The following is a 9,896-nucleotide window of genomic DNA, read 5'->3' as shown; positions in this document are numbered from 1 at the left end:
GGCAGAAACCTGGTTGCACCTCTAGTCCTGTCCAGGACCCAGAGAGAAGAAAGCCAAACCCAAAAACCACGAACAAAGGCTTCCCTCCCTTGAGGTTTGAAAGTATCTTGTTTCCTGATTGGTCCTCTTGTCAGGTGTTGCTTGTTAACCCTTTCCAGGTGAAAGAGACATTAACCCTTAGCTATCTGTTTATGACAGCTTAACTCACTCAACTTCAGCTGCACCTCACAACAGGGCACTGAGCAGTCAAGTAGGGAAGGGCACCTTCCAAACCAGATGTTTAAAGGAAACTGGCTTCAAGTAACTATTCATTCTCCAGCCAGGAAAAGACAGTGATGGACCCTTACAGTTAGTGGAAAGACATTGAGACATCTCAAAACTGAAAAGAACATCTGGGCTGTCAAGTCAAGAAGGAGTTTTCCTACTCTGACTAACCATGAGTCACCATGAAGTTAGAAAGGCAGAAAAACCTTTTAAAAGCAGTCTTGGAATTGAGGTGTTTTTTTTTAATTCAGTACTTGGGAGGACAGTCTTGAGGCAAAAGCCATTCATGAATGCTGGTTCCCTGCTACATCTAGGAGATATGCAAGGAAACGTTTTAAGGCAATAGGTAACTCTTATTAGAAAAGGAATTTGATCTAATATGAAAGTGCAAAGTCTGAGGTTGCATCTTTAGGTTTATTTTCTGTGTAACTTGTATATATTTGCTTTCTCTTAGTATTTTGTCTTTCAATATGGGGATTATCAATTAAATAAAGTTTCTGTTTATTTTCATCTGAAGCAGATCTCTGACATGGAGTGTGTATGCCAAATAAACTGGTTTCTGGGGGACTGGTTTCACATCTTTAGGGGGGTGATGAACCAGAGGGGAATGCTGCAAGGGTCTGGTAGTGAATGATAAAATCATAGTGTGACGTTATTGACATGAACTGTGACTTTATAGATCCTTGTTGCAATCAGTGTCCTATGGTTGCACCAGGTCTTGTACAGAGAAGGTCAAGTGTGGCATCTATGGAAAGGTTGTAGTTTGCTGGTTATGATTATGCTGTTCGTATGTGTGTGTCATTTTTGTATTTGAAGTTATGAATATTGGCTATGTACTTGTATCTCAATCTGTTTGATTCTAAGTAGCCTCAGGGCATGTCTACTCTACAAAATTAGGTCAATTTTATAGAAGTTGATCTTTAGCAAACGATTTTATATGGTCAGTCGTGCACGTCCCCACTAAGCACATTAGATCAACAGAGTGTGTCCTCAATACTGTGGCTAGAATCGACTCACGGAGTGTTGCGCTGTTTGTATTTGTAGAGGCTGGCAGGGGCAGTGTGCTGGGAAAGAAGCTGAGCCCTGATTAGGGGATGAGGCTTCTCTCCTTTGGGGTCCTGTCAAGGTAGCCAGCCAGTCAGACAGCGGCATAGTCAGCTACAGTGGCACAAGAGCCAGCAAACAGAACTGTAAACAAGGAAGTTTGAGTGGGAGTTTGCAAAGGGAGTTTGAGGGGAAGACTAAGAGAGCCAGGCAGAGGAATAGACAGGCTAGTGAAGGGAGTGTGTGGTGGTCTGGCAGTGTTCTGGTGCCTGTTGTGGGATTGTGTTGCTGTGTGTTGTGGTGTTTTAGTTTGGGTTATGTTTCCTGGACTAACAGGACTTAGGTGAGAAGACTATGACAGATATAGAGGCAGCAGTGACCCAAGCTGTGGAAGACACAATGAAGATGACTGGATGTGAAGCTGCGGTATGTACATGATCCTGGAGGAGGTACCTGAAAAGAGTTTTGTCTGCGTGAAGTGCCGTCTGATAGAGCTGATGGAAGAAAAGATCTGAGGACTGGAGATTCAGATGGAAACTCTGGTTGAGTTTAGAAGGGGGGTTGAGCGGATGAAGGAGCAAAGACATGAGGAGTCTGAAGGGAAAAGCTCAGACTTGCAGATGGAAGCAGGACCAAAGAACTCTGAGGGGAGACTGTAGGTAAGGAAAATGGACAGTGGAAGCATGTGACTAAGAGAACCAGGCAGAGGAAAAGAAGGGCCAGTGAAGGAGAAATAGAGCTCAGGGACAGGTTTGCAGAGTTGGAAAATGAAGAAGGGGCACAGCAGGTGGTCGCTGAAGGTGAGTGAGCAAGGAAGAAGAGAAGAGCAGCCAGTCCTATAGGAAGAAGTCTTACCGGCAAGGAAATACTCCACTTCCCTTCCCCTCCCTCTCCCACCCAGACTTTCCTCTCTGGGCTAACCTGAGAGTATTGATGCAATCTCTTTACATCACAATACCAAGAAGCATATCTCCTCTATTCCACAAAGAGACAAACCCCAAATACAAGGAAACAGAAATGATTCTATCTCTCTTTCCCCCTCCCACCAATTCCCTGGTGCTGCAGAGCTTATCCTCCGTAGATCTAACACAAAGAGAATTCCCTCCCCTTGTTCCTTAGCCTACCCAGAGAGAAAACTCAAAACAAGTCTTAAAAAGAAAACTTTTATATAAAAAAAAAAAGAAAAAAAGACATCAAAATTTCTCTGTATCAAGATGACAATAATACAGGATCAATTGCTTAAAGAAAAAAATGAATAAACAGTCTGATTCAAAAAGATATCCAATTTGAAACATTCCAGCAAGCTACACACATGTAAATACAACCAAAACAACATAAAAGCCTATATGTTTTTCTACCTGTACTTACAATTTGGAAACAGAAGAGTAGAAGATAGAAAGAACCTTCTCTCATAGCTGAGAGACAGACAAAAGACACAGACCCAAGACAAAGAAGACCCACAAAATTCCCTCCCTTAAGCTTTTAAAAAATCCGGGTTCCTGATTGGTCCTCTTGTCAGGTGTTTGTTCCCTTTGTTAACCCTTTACAGGTAAAAGAAACATTAACCCTTAGCTATCTATTTATGACAGCAAGTGACATAGTAAATCAATGAACGAGGTTATGGAGCTCAGAGGGAAACAGGGGAAGACGCGAGGAATCTTTGCCATCACCGAGGAAAGGTGGGTCTACGTTGACTGGGGATCCTTATACGAGAAGAATAGCTACGGCTGTAACCATAGAGCTCAATCCAGTGGAAGGTTTCAAAAGGGTGCGTCTTGGCCGGGGTGCTAAGATACAGATGTTGGACCTGTAAGGGCTGAAAAGGAACTCTGGGGGGATTTTGCAGGAAGAATTCACTGATCTGTCCTTTATATAGAGAACAAATTATTACAGCTAGATTCTCGACTGAACGTATCAAGCTTCGGAGATAATTGAGCCAAGGCTGGGGATGACAATTAGTAAGCGAGGATTCAGTTGATCTTTCAATGTTCATGACCCTGTTCCTAGGATGGCAAAGGCAACAAAGGTGTGATAACAAGATTAGTGATGATTTCAACAGATGGTTCAGGGAAAGTGGTAACACATATTAAGGAGGCTTTGAGGATGTTGGCCACTGGAAGCATTCATGGACAGAGGACTGTTCTCTCGGGATGGAGACTTCAAAACCTGAAGTAGGAGAGGAAATAGACTTCTAGGATATGAGAGGCTGACACTACGTTGATTAAGAGAGCTTTAAACTAGGAATTTGGGGGAGATGGTTGGAGATTTGTCCAGGTAATTCCACACCGGAATTTAACATTGAGAGGGAAGTAAAAAAGTAAGAAAGGATACAGCTTGGTAAGAATAGGGACTAAGGAGGGTAGTTGTAGATACCAGTCTAATAATTGATACTGGCAGTAGAATGTCCATGCCTAATCGGGTAAAGAATGTGAGCCCAAGCCAAACAGAACAAAAATTAAAGATGTTTGTACACTAATGCGAGAAGAGCCTAGGTAACAAAATGGAGGAACTAAAGAGCTATTGGTGCAGGAAGTGAAACCAGATATTAATGGAAAACAGAAACATGGTGGAATAGTAGTCATTGACTGGAATACAAGTATTGAAGGCTTTGTACTGTTTAGGAAAGACAGAAAATAAAGGCGAACCAAAGGTGGTGGAAGTAGCATTGTAATCAATAATGAGTAAACTGTAAAAATAAGAAGGGGATGGAATGGATAAGACAGAACCATGTCTGTCTGGGCAAAAATCACATTGGGGAAGAAAGCTACTAGAGCCTCCCCTGGGATAGTGCTTGGGGTGTGCTACAGACCGCCGGGATCTGATCTGGATATGGATAGAGACCTCTTTAAATGTTTTTAAATGAAGTAAAACCACATAATAGGAATTGTGTGATCATGGGAGACTTTAACTTCCCAGATATAGACTGGATAGACAAGTGCTAGTAGTAATAATACAGGAGGGATCAATGATTTTTCCTGGATAGTGATAGCTGATGGATTCCTTCACCAAGTAGTTGCTAACCAACCAACAAGAGGGGATGCCATTTTTAGATTTTGGTTTTGTGAGTAGTAGAGATTTTCTCATAGAAGAAAATGGCTGTAGGGGACAATAAATGGAATTGGTATCGCAGTGATCATGACTAATTCAGTTCAAAACTAAAGGGATAAACAAAAAGATCTGTGACTAGGAAAGGCTAACTTAAAAAAATTAAGAAAACTAGTTAGGGAAATTGGTCAGAATTTGTTCTAAAGGTCGGAGAAATTCTTTCAAGTCAAAGTTGCAGAAACATATCAGAAGCCTGCATCCCAAGAAAGGGGAAAAAAACTCATATAGGCAGAGTTGTAGACCAATGCTTGGATGAGCAAGCATCTCAGAGAGGTGATTAAGAAAAAAGCAGAAAGCCTACAAGGAGTGGAAGATGGGAGGGATCAGCAAGGAAAGCTACCTTATTGAGGTCAGAACATGTAGGGATAAAGTGAGAAAGGCCAAAAGCCATGTAGAGTTGGACCTTGCAAAGGGAATTAAAAACCAATAAAAGGTTCTATAGCCATAAATAAGAAGAAAACAAAGAAAGAAGAAGTGGGACCGCTAAACACTGAGGATGGAGTGGAGTTAAGGATAATTTAGGTCATGGCCCAATATCTAAACAAATACTTTGCCTCAGTCTTTAATGAGGCTAATTAACCAGATATTAGGGATAATGGTAGGATGACAATGGGAATGAGGATATGGAGGTAGATATTACACATCGAGGTAGAAGCCAAACTCGAACAGCTTAATGGGACTAAATCGAAGGGTGGGAGGAACGGGGAGGCAGATAATCTTCATCCAAGAATATTTAAAGGAACTGGCACATGAAATTGCAAGCCATTAGCAAGAATTTTTAATGAATCTGTAAACTCAGGGTTGTACCGTATGACTGGAGAATTGCTAACATAGTTCATAAATATTTTTAAAGAAAGGAAAAAAAGTGATCCGGGTAACTACAGGCCTGTTAGTTTGACATCTGTAGTATGCAAAGGTCTTGGAAAAAATTTTGAAGAGAAAGTAGTTAAGGACATTGAGGTCAATGGTAATTGGGACAAAATACAACATGGTTTTACAAAAGGTAGATCGTGCCAAACAAACCATCGATCTCCTTCTTTGAGAAGGTAAAACAGATTTTTTAGACAAAGGAAACACAGTGGATCTAATTTACCTCGATTTCAGTAAGGCATTTGATATGGTTCCACATGGGGAATTATTAGCTAAATTGGAAAAGATGGGATCAATATGAAAATTGAAAGGTGGATAAGGAACTGGTTAAAAAGGAGACTGAGACTACAACGGGTCAACTGAAAGGTGAACTGTCAGGCTGGAAGGAGGTTACTAGTGGAGTTCCTCAGGGATCGGTTTTGGACCAATCTTATTAATCTTTTTATTACTGACCTTGGCACAAAAAGTGGGAATGTGCTAATAAAGTTTGTGGATGACACGAAGCTGGGAGGTATTGCCAATACAGAGAGGAACGGGATATCCTACAGGAAGATCTGGATGACCTTGTAAACTGGAGTAATAGTAATAGGATGAAATTTAATAGTGAAAAGTGCAAGGTCATGCATTTAGGGTTAATAACAAGAAATTTTTGTTATAAACTGGGGCATCATCACTTGGAAGAAACAGAGGAGGAGAAGGACCTCAAGAGTATTGGTTGATCACAGGATGACTATGAGCCTGCCAATGTGATATGGCTGTGAAAAAAAGCTAATGCGGTCTTGGGATGCATCAGGCGAGGTATTTCCAGTAGAGATAAGGAGGTGTTAGTACTATTACAGGCACTGGTGAGACCTCATCTGGAATATTGTGTGCAGTTCTGGTCTCCATGTTTAAGAAGGATGAATTCAAACTGGAACAGGTACAGAGAAGGGCTACTAGGATGATCTGAGGAATGGAAAACCTGTCTTATGAAAGGAGACTCTGCTCAAAAGAGCTTGGCTTGTTTAGCCTAACCAAAAAGAAGGCTGATGGGAGATATGATTGCTCTCATATAAATATCAGAGGGATAAATACCAGGGAGAGAGAGGAATTATTTAAGCTCAGTACCAATGTGGACACAAGAACAAATGGATATAAACTGGCCATCAGGAAGTTAGATTTGAAATTAGACGAAGGTTTCTAACCATCTAGAATGTGAATGCTGGACAGCCTATCCAAGTGGGAAGCATGTGGGGGCAAGATCAATCTGGGTGGTTTTAAATAGATAAGCTTGACGAGATAGTTATATGAAGGGATGCTATTGATGGTATAGCTATTTAGCAAGTGAATATATTTTTTGAATATTCAGTGGGCAAAATATGCCACATGGCCTGTGATGAGGATGGGATCTGTTGTTTATATCAGCGCAATTCTTTCCGTCGGGTGCTGGCTGGAGTCTTGCCACCTGTCTGAGGGTTTTAGCTGTAGTTGCATGTTTGGGTTGTAGTGAGGAGGTTCTGGGCCTTTTTTTCACCTTCTGCTGCTGCAGCGGTTGGGGGTGGGTCTGATGGGTCACTTGCTGGAGGATTCTCTGCACCTTGATGTCTTTAAACAACAAGTTGAGGACTTCAGTAGCTCAGACATAGGTCAGGGTTTGTTACAGGAGTGGGTGGGTGAGATTCTGTGTCCTGTGTTGTGCAGGAGGTCAGACTAGAAGATCATAATGGTCCATTCTGACCTTAAAGTCTATGAGTCTATGAGTCCTTGCTGCCCATTGGACTTCTAGGTTAAGTTCCCAATGCCTGATGAGGCAAAAACATTGTTACCGGTGGTTTTGGGTACATGCATCAGTCTCCCCTCCCTCCCTCCTTGAAAGCAAAGGCAAACAATCATTTTGTGCCTTTTACCCTGGGTTATCAGTGCTGAAGCCACAGCTGCACGCTGCTTTTGTGAGCATTGATCACACAATTCTGAGCAGTATTTTATTTAATTAAAAGCATTACAAAGGTATCTCTCCCTCCCTATATCCAGATCAGATCCTGGGGGCTTTAGCACATGCCAGTCACTAGCCCAGGGAACCCCTCTGGTAGCTTTCTTTTCCCAACTAACTTTGGCCCATAGTCTGTCTTATCCATTCCATCATCTCATTTTTGTACAGTCTGCCTCCTCATCAGTACACATTGCTACTCCAGTGCATCATTCTCATCTTCATCCCTTCTTTCACAAACAGCCTCTCAGCCTCGGCGCTGCCTCCTTCATTTGCAGCTTCTCCACCTTCCACTCCTCCCTGCCCAGGCTGTTTCTGTGAAGCTTTCCAGCAATGACCTTGGTTCTGCTCCACCTCAGGCTTGGATCAGCCTCTCTGGCTGAACTCTAAGGATATGCCTCACTGCAAGATTCCCAGGCCAAGCAGATGGACTCATGCTCGCTTAGCTTGAGCTAAAGGGTGCAGACATTTGGCATGGGCAGCAGTTCGGGCTAGTGCCCCTGTTTGCCCACTGGGATCCAAGCTCAGGTGGCTAGGCAGAGCCACACCATTCACAGAACTGTTTTTAACACTAGATCATCTTGAGATAACACGAGTCTCCCCACTGCAGTGGCTAGATGCTCCCTTCACTTCTTGGGGCAGAGACCTGCCTCTAGCCCTCCTGTGCTGTTTGGTTACAAAAAGGTTCGGGGTTCAGTGTGTGTCCCCCTCCTAAGTATGTAGCTCAAGGCTGGATGCTGCTAACTTGGCAAACTCCCAAGGCAAGTGGTACAACTCAATTTGTATTTTTTTTATAATTTCAACAGATAAATTGAATTTAAAAAAGCATAAAAATAAGGTTTCATTGTTGTGCAAAATGATAGGGGAAAAATGCTTAAAACCATTTTTATCTTCACAGTTGCAGGAAATTGGGATGGGTGTGTGTCAAGCAATATTTATTTAACAGTCGGTTCTGACATTCAAGGAGTAAAAGCTTCATAAACTGTTAAAACACCCATTGGCAACATCACCTGTCAAACTATACAAAATGTCAAGAGCCTTAAATCAAACTCTGAGAAGTGATCAAGCCACCTTGCCTGTCAGTTTCAGTTAGAGCAGTGGGTGGGGGGGTTGGTCAGTTTGTGCAGGTGTGATGAAATCTACGATTACTGACATTTACTGATTTGAGAAAAAAATCTAATCTTTCCAAACCTCCTCATGAGCAAGAGCCTAGAAGCATCATGGACAAACATCTCTAGGAAGCAGGTTTTCCTGTTGGTCAGAAAGCCAGAGTCCAGCCCAGCCCAAAGAGCAGATTGAAAATTACTGCTGGGAGAAAACGTCTCTGCAACATTTTTAAACAGTAGAGTGCCACCCCTCCCTCCTTGCTGCAAACTTTCACATGTCCTCCCTAGGAAGACTATAGGAAGGTTTGCCTAATGCCTAGGGTTAAGGGGTTCTGCCGAGAGTCTCCTCCTCCTCACCCCCTTGTAGCCTGCAGCCCTGGAGTGAGCAAGCAGGGCTGGAGATAGGGGAGGGCGGTGCGGAGCCAAGAGCAAGCCGGCAGCCGCTCGCAAAACTCGGCTCCAGACTCCAAGTCCAAGCCCAGTGCTGGCTGGGCAGAAGGGCGCCACTTTTGGAAAATATCCTCAGGGGAAGCGACTGCTTTCCCTGCACCCCGCTTAGCTACGCTACTGGCTGCAGCGGGAGTCTGTGATCTTGCTGCCTTTCCCACATTAAATCCACCATACAGCGGAGCATGTCAGTTTGCTCCTCCATGAGCTTAACCATAGCGTCCTGCCTCCTCTCATCGCACACGTCCCTCCTCTGTTTGTGTTCCTGTAATGCTTTACAGGACTCCACAGCTGTTTGCCTCCACACATTCAGCTGGGCCCTATCATTGCAGGAGGACTGCATGAACTTGGTGAACATGTCTTCCCGAGTTCATTTTTTCCAACTTCTAATCTGGACCAGGCTCTGGGATGGAGTAGATAGGGGCCGCATAGAAAATTTGCACCTGCGGGAGGAGAAAAAGGGGATAGTAGTATTGTAAAATATACATTTCAGAGAACAAAGGGGACACTTTGGTATGAGTAAGCCATAACACACAGCCGGGCAACAGAATTCAGCTTGCTGTCAGCCTAGGGTCACATGGGATTCTGCTTCTTCTACATTCATTTCAATGTTTTCAAACTGCTGGTACTCCTTTCCCATAGCAAGCAATGCCTGGTGGGTTTGCCATAAAGGAGGACCTGCGGGCTGTCTGGGATGATCACTTTACAGAACACCCAACCTCCTCCCCCCACGCACCCACCCTACACCCACCGCATGGATCTGATGAGGCTCTGAGCAGGGATGGGCCCTTTAAACTATATGTGAACAACCCAGTGCAGCCGTGTCCCCCCCCCATACCCCTCTCTCTGCATAGCTCCGATCAGGCTCTCACTCACCAGAAGTACGGTAGTACCTTCTCCAGGGTCACGGTCCTGGAACCAGCACTGGGAGTGGTGGGAGGCTATTGGCTCCAGTGTTAAGCATAGTTCTTGGCTAGGGCAGGAAATGGATTCCCCACTTGCCGCCTGTGCACTGTCCTCCTCCTCTTTGTCCTCCAATGACTCTCCCTCCTTGCTCTGTGGAACTCCCCCCTTGCAGGTGTCCATGGGCAGTG

This window comes from Chelonoidis abingdonii, chromosome 1 (assembly GCF_003597395.2).
Source record: "Chelonoidis abingdonii isolate Lonesome George chromosome 1, CheloAbing_2.0, whole genome shotgun sequence".
In the NCBI taxonomy this organism is placed as follows: Eukaryota; Metazoa; Chordata; order Testudines; family Testudinidae; genus Chelonoidis; species Chelonoidis abingdonii.
The sequence above is the reverse complement of the archived record's forward strand: the minus strand, read 5'-3'. Positions refer to the sequence as shown.